This window comes from Rousettus aegyptiacus, unplaced genomic scaffold (genome assembly GCF_014176215.1).
Source record: "Rousettus aegyptiacus isolate mRouAeg1 unplaced genomic scaffold, mRouAeg1.p scaffold_m13_p_8, whole genome shotgun sequence".
Lineage (NCBI taxonomy): Eukaryota > Metazoa > Chordata > Mammalia > Chiroptera > Pteropodidae > Rousettus > Rousettus aegyptiacus.
The window spans coordinates 1,491,982-1,502,534 of NW_023416311.1; the positions used below are offsets into that span (position 1 = coordinate 1,491,982).

General features: G+C 62.4%; 1 protein-coding gene across 3 annotated transcripts in view; it reads right to left on the reverse strand.

Annotated features, from left to right (window-relative positions):
* SCNN1B (sodium channel epithelial 1 subunit beta) overlaps nt 1-8,235 on the reverse strand; it is a 33,141-nt gene extending 24,906 nt beyond the window's left edge. The window contains exon 1 of one of the 3 annotated variants that reach the window (XM_016155540.2): nt 8,180-8,211. The gene's annotated coding sequence lies outside the window, so the exon portion shown is untranslated. Of the gene's footprint in view, nt 1-2,462; nt 2,807-8,179 lie in introns of those variants that run through there. The other 2 variants (XM_016155538.2, XM_016155539.2) reach the window with 2 other exon arrangements.
* Between the last annotated feature and the right edge of the window lie 2,318 nt (nt 8,236-10,553).

The window sequence follows — 10,553 nt, forward strand, 5'->3', positions numbered from 1 at the left end:
GCCCTCGCCCTGCTGCAGGTGGGGAGCTGCCCTCTCGTTCCTCCACGCCCTGCCCTCTTCGGGAAGAAAGAAGGGCCCTCGAGTGGTCTCTCTGGGCCGGCCCCCAAGCCGCCGCCCAGGCCCTCGGTGCTGTTCCCACGCTGGCCGGCAGCACCTGGGCTGCTGGGCACGCCCAGCCCAGTGCCCCGAGCTCGCCCCTCCGCTGCGGCTCCCCGGCCAGTGTCCTGGGTTTGCTCCGTTTTTGTGATTGGAGCCAGGCCCTGTGCCAGCTCCTGGGACCCTCGTCACGAGCCTCTGAGGCAGAAACCGTAATCGGCCCCATCTCACAGACAAGGCTATGAGGTTCAGAGAGGTTGGGTCACTTGCCCAAAGTCACGTGGCTAGAATGTGTCAGAGCTGGGGCTCCGGTCTGGGTCTTTCAGACTTTGGAGCCGAAACTCTGAACACGTTCCAGGGAATGGATGTGTCACGTCCACGATGTCACTGCTGGTGACGATGGAGGTGACAGTGGCCGTGGTGACGATGGCGGTGACGGTGGTGACGGTGATCCTGATCATGCACCTGCCCGATGGGGTTACTGTGCAGATGAAGTGAGGTGACTCAGGCAAAACGCCGCTCGCCATGCCTGTCCCACAGCCAGCAGCCGGGCTCCCCGCGCCTCCGGAGCGGGTTCCACTGCTTTGGAGTTTATTAAACAAACACCTTCCTCCTTAAATGCTGGGTGAGAGGCATGAATCCGAGACAGGAAGAGGAAAATGGTTGCCGTTTTTTCTCCCTTGGCTCCTCCCACTTCCTGCTGAGTCTGCCAGCCTCCGAAATCCAGCTCGGTGGGTCCGGGCCTCGGACCCAGGCTCTGTGGACGGCCAGCTCCCAGGTGTCCAGGAAGGCCTGGAGGCTGAGGACCTGGTGCCAGGGGAGAGAGGGGCTGCTGCCCACAGCCACGTGCAAGCTGGCCTCTGGCCTGGCCCCGGGCGGGGGAGGTCGCAGCGAGGGACGGCAGCTCCCGGGGGAGTGACCGCTGGAACCTGACACTTGGCTGCAGGCGAGCCAAGGCCTCCGAGAGCCCTGTCATGCAGTAAAACTTCCCGCCCCTCCGCGCTCACCTCCCAAAAGGCACCTGGGAGCCGAGAGGGCGGAGAGCAGGGTGGGCTCTGCGCCCCGCGGTTTGGGCGTGATTCCCCACCCCACCCTCCGCTAGCTCCGCGTGACCTCTGGCAAGTCACCCGACCTCTGTGAGCCCCTTTCTTATCTGCAGAATGCAGACACCCGGCGTGGCAGTGCCAGGGCCCGTTGGAAGGTACGGCGAGGTCACACGGTGAGAGGGCTCGGTCTCCCCACCTGTCGGCCGGGGAGGGGACCCGTGCCTGCCCTTGGTGACTGCGTAGGGTCCCATGGCACGGCTCACGTGCCCGGCAGGTAGCGGGTACTTAAAAACGCTGCCCGTTACGGTTATTGTCGCCGCGGAGGAGAAGGCCACGGGCTCCTCTGCATGTCCTTGACCAGTCGCATCGATCAGGGGTGGAGGAGAACCGAGGCCCGTTCATCGCTGCCTGTGAGCTCGCAAAACCACACGCAGCGACCGCGCCTCCGCCAACGAATGAGACGCGGCCGGGAGGGGTCTTCGGGGCACGGGGTTCAGCCAACTAGACCATAAGATCTAACCAGAATGCAGCCGACCCATCTCTGCGTTTAGGGGTCCAGCGGGAGCGCAGGGGTTGGAATGGGGGTGGACAGCGGGTTTCCGGGTAGGAGCCCGAGGAGTCCCCTGGGGCTGAGGCATGTGGCTTGCTCACCATATCTTGTGTCTTCAGTGCCTGACCAACCCATTGCTGGCCCTCACCCTCCATCATCCATCATCCATCATCCATCCATCCATCATCCATCCGTCCATCCATCCACCTATCCATCCATCCATCCATCCGTCCATCACCCACCCACCCACCCATCTATCCATCAGTCCGTCCGTCCATCATTCACTTGACAAACACTCACTGAGAGCTCACGGGAGCTGGGCCCGCACAGAGAAGCAGTGACCAGAACGGAACAAAGCTGTGCTCTCTAGAAGTCTAAATTCCTGTGAACCAGGAATCACCCCCTGCAGAATCCCGAACGCCGAGAAGCGAGTCCCCCCTACCCCCCGCCAGGTTCCACATTCTGTGTTCCCAGGGCCTGTCCTGCCCAGTGGCAGGCCTGTCACCTGCCGTCTGGTGTCGGTGGGGTCAGACAGCCCGGTCAGGCTCTGCCCTTGGATGTCACCCCTCCCCCAGCGCACACACCCAGGCTCTGATTCTGATCTTTCAACTTTCCCTGAATTCTGCAGGTGAAGGTGTTTGTGGCTTTTCAGCGAAGCCTCGCCTCCCGAGGCCCCACCCTCACCCTTTCTAGGCTGGGAGAACAAGGCAGCTTTTCCGGAGTTGATCCGGGCAGCCAGCGGGCGGGGCCCGAGGCTGGGGGTCAGTTACCTGCCGGCCACTGGGCTCAGGAGCTGCATCCGAGGGACTGCTGTCCCCAGTCCACGGGGGAGGGGAGGAGGTTGTGTCTTGCACACAGCCACACACAGCTGAGCTTCGAGCCCAGCCTGTCTGACTCACAGACTGCCCGTGTGGGGCTGAGAGCTGTGGCCTCTGGGGGGTTTTAACACCTGAACCTCAGCCATAAAGCTTTGCGGCCCAATCGTCCCAGGGCGCCCTGGGCCCAGGAAGAGGCCCCTCCTTGCTCAGGGAGCACCGAGGCTGTGCCCAGCACACTTCTCAACATTTCACACACACCCACCCCCCACACTGTCTAAGACACACCCCAAGGACTGGCTCACGGCCTAGGACCCCACGGCTCTTTGTGGCCGAAAGGCAAGGCCTCCATCCAAATTCTTTTCACTTGGGTGCAAATCACTGACAAAGGACGAGAGTGATCCTCCAGATTTGGGGGCGGTGCCTGTTGACAGGCAACGTCAACACAGTCCACACGCAGGCCCTGGGAAGGCCCTCGGAGGAATTTCAGGAATCGGCCTGCGGTGGGGGGCTTGTTTGGGGAGGCGCAGCCCTGCCCTGCTCAAACCCTCGAGGGGGCCAGGCCAGGTGAGGCAGGAGGCCTGGGTCCTGGCCTGGGTCCCGGCCTGGGTCTCCGCCTGGGTCCCCGCCTGGGTCCCAGCCTGGGTCCCCATCTGGGTCCCCGCCTGGGTCCCGGCCTGGTTTCCTGCCTGGGTCCCGGCCTGGGTCTCCGCCCTCCTGCTAGAGCCCGGTGGGCAGTGAGCTCCCGGCTCACCATGAGACAGCAGAGCTGCCGGGCTTGTCCCGTGGTCTGCACAGGGAGAGCCGTCTGCCCTTGGGCCGCTGGCGGTCCCTGACTCCCAGCCTCCAAATCCTCAGGACTCGTGCAGGCAGAGAGGCTCTGGGGACAGGAGAACTCCAGGGCCAAATCTCGTCCTGTCGTTGCTGCTGTGTGGCCTCTTGGGCAAGTCCCTGGACCCCCGGAGCCTCCCTCCGTCTCCGACGCACCCCCATAGCTGGGCACCCCTTACCTCGGCGTCCCACGCCCCTTCCCCACCCCCCAGGAACTCCCCCGGGTCAGCTCGGCCCCACGACTGTGTCATGGCTAGAACACCGTTTTCTTAGTGTAAAATGTCAATTTCTCTTTTAAAAAACAAAATGGCTAAGACTTTCGGGCTTACTTCAAGTTAGCAAGCATTTATTTAGGACTTGCTGAGTGCCGGGCACTCTTCTAAGCTCCTGGGACATTTACCCCTCACAACACCCTGACACATCGTCTCTGCTTTACCGATGAGGAACCCAAAGCACAGAGAGGCCAAGCGACCAGCCTGAGGTCACACAGCATGGCGCAGCAGAGCCAGGACGCGACTCGCTCTGAGGGGCTCACAGGCCCCTTTGCATATTCTCAGCGAGGGGGGTGTGTCTGACTCCCCCATTTTGCAATTTACGTTAAGAAAACAAGAAAGTATTTTGTTTTGCAAATGCGAAGAGACGTAAAAATATAGAAAATATAGACGAGGCTTTTACGAGTTCCCTAGACACCGGGTGAGGTTAATACTGGGTCCTGAGGCTGATTCCCGGCTCCCTTCCCCCTGAGTCCTGACCTCCGGTCACAGTCCGGGGACTCGGCACAAACGCCTCCTACGGACAAAGCCATCTAGTCCTTGCGGGGCACCTGTGAGCCAGGCCCTGACAGCCCCGTTTTGCAGGTGGGAAGACGGAGGCTTAGAAAAGTCCACCCACTCGGTCGCGAGCACACACAGCTGAGAGGCGGCCCAGCGAGGACCGGACCCCACACGAGGAGGTCGAAGTCACTACTTTTCTTTTTTTCGGTCACCCCTACGTTTTTTCTTTGTGGCAAAACACACAGCCCAAAAGCGACCCTTCTAGCCATTTTAAGTGTGAGCGCCATTAAACTGAACCACCACCCCCGTCCACCTCCAGGATGAAACGCGGGCCTCCCCTCCGCCGGCCTGCGGTGACATCGGGTCCACGGCCGGCCTCTCTGAATGCGCCTTCTCCCGGTGCCTTGTGCACGTAGAATCCCACAATATTTGCTCCTTTGTGACCAAAAGAGAAGAGGCCGCCCACAGAGGCCCGTGGGCACGGAGAGCCTCTAATGACAGGCCTTTCCTGGGGGGGACGGGTCCTCTGGAGGCTGCCGGGGTGTCCCCCACGCGGAATGCAGCTCCTCACAGAGGGAAGACTGGCCCTGGGCCCTCGGGGCGGGCAGGCCAGAGCCAGCAGGACCAGGAGGCAGAGAGAGTTTTAAGGAATGAAACCCTGGGGCCTTGCTAGGCCCCTCAGGGACTTTGGTTCTGTGCAGCGGCCCGAGCCAGGGGATGTAGGGACATGCCCTCTGCCTTTGCTCTTTGCGGAGGCCGGAAGCCCCGCTGCCTACCCAGAGCCCGAGGTGGATGCAGGTGGCCCCAGGGGTCTCGCCCGAGGTCCTTCTCTAGGCCAGTGACTCAGAAGTTACAGGGGGCACGGGGGGGGGGGGCTGCTTCAAAGGCAGACGCTGGACAACGCCCAGAGTCTCTGATTCACGGGGTCGCGGCGGGCCTGGAAATCTGCATTTCTAACAGCTCCGGGAGATGCACCTGCTTCCGGTCCACGGCCACACTCTGAGACCCACGGGCCCAGGTCACTCCCTCCCTGGGCCCCCCTCTGAGGCTGGGCAGCGGTGTGCGTCAGGCCGAGAGGCCTCGTTCCAGTCGACCCCCTGGGCCAGCGACGGTGCCCAGGGCTGTGGCTCCTCTGCTCATCTCAGCGTGGCAATACTCCTCCAAGCGGGGTTCACCGGCACGTCCCCGCTGTACGGCCGGATGCCGGGCTCCGCGGGGCTCAGACAGACCCACGGCGCCGGCCTCCTGCCCCGAGCCCCTCCCTCGTCAGCACGCGAGGGTCCCGGGGGCGTTCTGGGGACTGACTACGGGGCGGTGATTATAAGAGTGGCCGCGCAGAGCAGGTGCACAAGAAATCTTTGTCCCCTTTCCCGCCACAAGTCCCACCGTGACCTCGGGTCCTGGCCCGGCCCCCGAGCCTCCTCTTCCTGCCCCCCCCCTTACGCTTTGAGATGCCTTGGTGGGGGCCACTCTTACCCCCCACACCTGTTTCATGCCTCCGAAAAGCCTGTCCCCTGCCTGCGAACGCCCGTCCCACTCTCTGGGACACTCCAAAACACAGCTGAGAAGTCCCCTCCTCTCTGCAGCTGTCCTTGAAAGGTCATCTTCCTGTCCTTGGGCGGGACAGGGACCTAGGACGGCAGCCCCTTCCTTGAAGAGGGAGCTCGCGTTCCCCCTTCCCCCCTCCCTTCCTTCCTTCCCATCTCCGCCTCCACAGCCTTCCACACGGGGGCTGTGCTTCCACGGGGACCGGGCAGCTCACCGCCACCGTCAGCGAGCGGCGTCTGCCCCGAGACGGTGCTGGCCATGCACCAGGCCCTGTTCTAGGAGGTCAGGGCCGCTGACTCACGTAATGCCGAAAATCACCTGTTGAGACGTGGTACTTGTCACCCCTGGTTTACACATGAGGAAACTGAGTCACGAAAGTGCTGAAGGATTTGCCTTAGACCGGGCTGGGGGAGCTGGCCGTGGCGTCCAGCTTTTTATGAATGAGGGGCGGGCCAGCGGGGTCGGGGGCGCAGGGAGGGCGCCTGCCCCGTTTCAGGGGGAAGCCGCGTGTTGGGGCTGGTGTTTTCTGAACTTCTTTCCTCGAGAGGATCCGGAAGCAGAACGTTTTAGGGGACATCTCCCACTTTTTTAAATCTTGGGAGTAAGCTCACATTTCTAAAGGAGCTTGGGCCTCGTAAAAGCTGTCCACAGGCCTCCTTTGCGACTTCCGTGGTCTCCCGTACCTCCAAGGTCGGACCTCGCTGGCTTAGCTTAGCTCAGGGCCAGGCACGCAGTAGGCCCTTCGTAGGCGCCAGGACACTTCCGGACTTCCTGAGAGCCGGGCTTGGCTCTCGACGAGCAGAAACCTCGCCCTCAGCCCCGCTGCACACTCAGGACTCTGCCTGCACTTGGGGTCACAAATGGTGGCTCCGAGTGGCCCCCTACCCCGGGCCATCGCTGGGTCTGCCCCGCCCGGGACGAGACCGCCTGCTCCCAGTGCTTAGTTCCCATCATCCCCCTGGCCCAGCGACAGTCTGGGGAGACTGCTTGTCACCGTCCCCGCGTCACGGATGTGAACGCTGGCTCAGACAGGGGCGGGGACGGCATGGTGGAGTGGGGCTGTAATGGCACGGTCCCCGAGTCCCGCCGCCCCCACCCGGCTGTTCGCAGGCATTCCGGAGAGGCCCTGGACACTGTCCCCTACGGGAACCCGCCCTCTGGGGCCTGCACGGGCCGGGCGCGTGGCCTGCCTCACTGTCAGGGGCTGGGCAGGGGCCACGGCTGGAGGGGGCGTGGCGCTTGTCCTTGTCACGCGCAGACTGGATAGAGGTGTGCGCACACGCACCTGTGTGTGTGTGTGCGTGTGTGTGTAGACACGTGCGTGTGCAGTGGGGAAGAGGCGGACTTGTCCCCCAAGTTCAGATCCCGCGAAGTTAGTTTAGGACGGAGAACGAAGACGTCTCCCTTAACCCAGAGGTGCCGATCTACACAAAAGGCTGAAACACAAACCCGTCGCCCCGATGTTGGTCACCCGGACCCCCGTCAGGGGACGTAGCCAGGGTGGAGCATCGCGCGGCGGGTGAAATAACTCAGCTGGCCGAGACACGGCTGGAGGAAATGATGGGGGGCGGGGGAGCTGCCGAACGCGTGGGGGAGCATTCGCCCCGTTCCCATGAGACGGCCGCCCACAGCCGCAGCCCCCACACTTCCCACAGGCGGGGGTTGGTCTGGGGAGGACACCCCGAGTTGTGGCGGGTGCCTCCGGGGGCGGGGAGCGTGGGGTTGGGGGTGTACTCCTCAGGTGTGTAGGAGGGACGGGCCACCTGTGGATGTCACCTTGGGCCACAAGGATGCTTCAGCCTGGGGGAGCATTCACACGGGGTCCCCCGCGGACTCTGTGCGGACAGCCTGTGCCCCCTGGTGCAGATGGGGGGGGGCTGTTGTGCCTCTGGACGGGAGAACCTCTGCTGCTCCCTCCCTAAACAGCCCAGTGCCTCAGTTTCCCCTTTATGCTGGAGGGAGCAGGTCGAGCTCCCTGTGTGCACCCTCTGTTCCCAGCTCCCCCTCTCCTCCCACACGCCCCGGCCACACCTCCTCTGGACATTCCCCCTGGAATGTCCAGCAGCCCCATGGGGGACCCTCCGACCCCCCAGAGGCGCTTAACGGGGAGGCTCTGGGTCACTCTCCCTGGGTTCCGATCTGGCCTCGGCCACTTGTCAGTTGGACCCAGGGGCGCTTCTCCACCCTCTGACTCTCAGCGCTCCCCTTGGCACGAGGGGAGCAGCAGGGGGGCCGCGCGGGCCGTTGCGCAGCGGAGCCGCTTCCCCCAGCGCCCCGCGGGGCTCCGCGGCGCCCCGCGCCCAGTCCGCCCGCGCCGCGCCCGCGCTCCCGGCGGCGCTCCGTGCCCCTCCGTGCTCGGCTGCCCCACGCGCCCCCGGTGCCCTCGCCCCGCACCCTGGGGGCCCGTCGTGCCCCGCAGTCCTCCTCCGGCGCCCCGCGGTGCCCAAGCGCCCGCGCCCCGCCGGGAAACTGAGGCCGGGGCGGCGGAGGGGCGGGCGCCGGCCGGGGTCGCCGTCCTACCTGCGGTCGGCGGCGGCTCGCGGCGACGGGGACGCGGGCTGCAGGCGGTGACCGGGGCGGCTGTGGCGCCGCGCTGGGCGCGCGCGGCGACCGGGACGCGGGGGCGGGGAGCCCGGCGCGCCCGCGGGCGGAGCTTGGCGGGGCCCGAGGCCCGGCCGCCGCGCGTCCCTCCGCCCCTCCGTCCCGCCCTGGCCCCCGCGGAGTCCCGGCCCCGCGCCGCGTCGCGCGCACCTCCCCTGCGCCCCGCACGGCGGCCCCCAACGCGCGCCGCGCCCCGGACGGAGCGTCGCCAAGCCCGCGTGTCCCCCGGACACGGGCCCCAGTGCGCATCGCGTGCCGCGCGCAACACCGCCGACGGCCCGCAGTGTGGAAACGCGCACACCCCCGCAGGCGCAGGGTGTCCCCCCGGGGGGGGGGGCCCCGGGGGCACCGCGGGCCGGGTGCGGAGGAGCCGGCTCCTGCGCCCACCTTCCCAGGAACTGTCCCCGCCCCTCGCCCCACCTCTGAGTTGGCTCACCCGGGCTTTCCCCGGGCTTCCCGGGCTACCACCACCCCCCAAGGTCACTCCCCGATCCCTGTCACCCCCGGAAGGCCCCACCCTTGCCTTAGGAATTCGAGCTGCCTGCCTGGTGGCTGGGCCTCTGAGTTCCTCCCCCAACTCCCACTACGCCGGCACCCTTGCCGGCCTCCAAGCACCGCGACCCGACCTGCACCCCTTTCCTCCGGCCTTCCCCCGCCCCCTGTCGCCCCGCCCCGTGCCCCTCCCTCTCCCCCTCCATCAGGTCAGGCGTCCCACACCATGGCTTCGACCACCTTCTTCCCTAATCCGTAACACAGGGGTCTTTATTTCCCACGGCCGACCCAGACGTCAGCCTTCTCTCCCCCGCCATTGACCGGCTGGTCCTTTTCCCAATGGCCACAGATGTGCAGGCCACACAGATGTGCAGTCCACACACACACTCACTATCTTATGGCTCTGGAGGGTCAGAGGTCCCACACCCCCAAAACCAGGCAATGGTAGGAGGGGCTGCGTTCCTTCTGGAAGCTCTAGGGAGAACCCACTTGCTTGCCTGTCCAGCTCCCAGGTACCACCTACGCGCCTTGGCTTGTGGCCTCCTCTGTCTCCAGAGTGAACGAGGCCGGGTCTTTCCCACATGCCATCTCTCCCGGTCTGCCTCCGCCTGCCACTTCCAGAGACCCCGTGATTGCACCTGGCTTACCCAGACAGCCCAGCCGCTCTCCGTTTCTAGGTCAGCTGACAACCAAACTTAGTTCTACCTGCAATCTGAATTCCCCTTTGTCACGCAAGTTAACGTAGTCACGGGTTCTGGGAATGAGGGCACAGGCGTTTTGGAGAGGGGTTGTTACTCTGTCTACCACGTCGCTGAGCCTGTGGGAGGCTGAGCCTTGCTGGAGAAAATATGTCAGCTTAGATTTTTGATGCCGTGAATGGATGCACCTCTACCAGGAGAAGGATGTTTACCATTGTCGTTATGCGTCGTAGAGAAATAAGGAAATAAAACAGGAAATGGTTAGGTGACGAAATACTATACAGCACTGAACAAGGATATACTTTGTCTAAGTGCATGGATGTTCATGGACTTCAAAATGGTGAGGAAAGCAAGAGATCAGACTAATAATGAGAGCAAACGCTTTAATTGTGCTCACTCCGTGCCAGACGCTGTTCCCGGCACGTATATTAAAACTCGCAGCAACCCTGTGGGGTAGGGACCAGTATTATCCGTATTTTATAGACTGGGAACCTCTGGCACAGAGAGGCCGAGTAACTTACCCAGCGTCACACAACTAGCAGGCGTCAGGCCGGGGTTGGAAGCCAGGTGGTCTCAAGCCAGAGCCTATGCACGTAAACGCAACTGATTAATTTGTACAGTATAAATTATTTCATATAAAAATTTTTAAAGCACATGAAAAACAATTCCCTACAGAGACCAACGGGACTCGAGCTTTAGCTGGAAGATTTAATAATTAGTTAATTAATTAAAAACATTAAAAGCAAATATTACGAAATGCGGAATGTTAACGTTTAGTTATGGGTGATGAGGCCCCGAGTGACTGTTCCATTATTTTTTGTACTTTTCTGTATTCGTACTTTTCTCTAAAAAATGCTGTGGTCTCTGAATTCAGAGACATTGCCTCATTTTTATATGTTCTCTTATTGTTCTGATGGTTTTCGCTTCATTTCAGGTCTATTTCCCTGTAGATTGTCCTCACATAGGACTTCTCAACGTTTTTGCTCTTAGGAATACATTTAAAAATTACCGAAGACCCCAGAGAGATTTTGTATCTGTGGGTTACATCTACTGATGCTTACTTACCATGTTAGAAATTTAAAATATTAGATGCTGTCAAAATA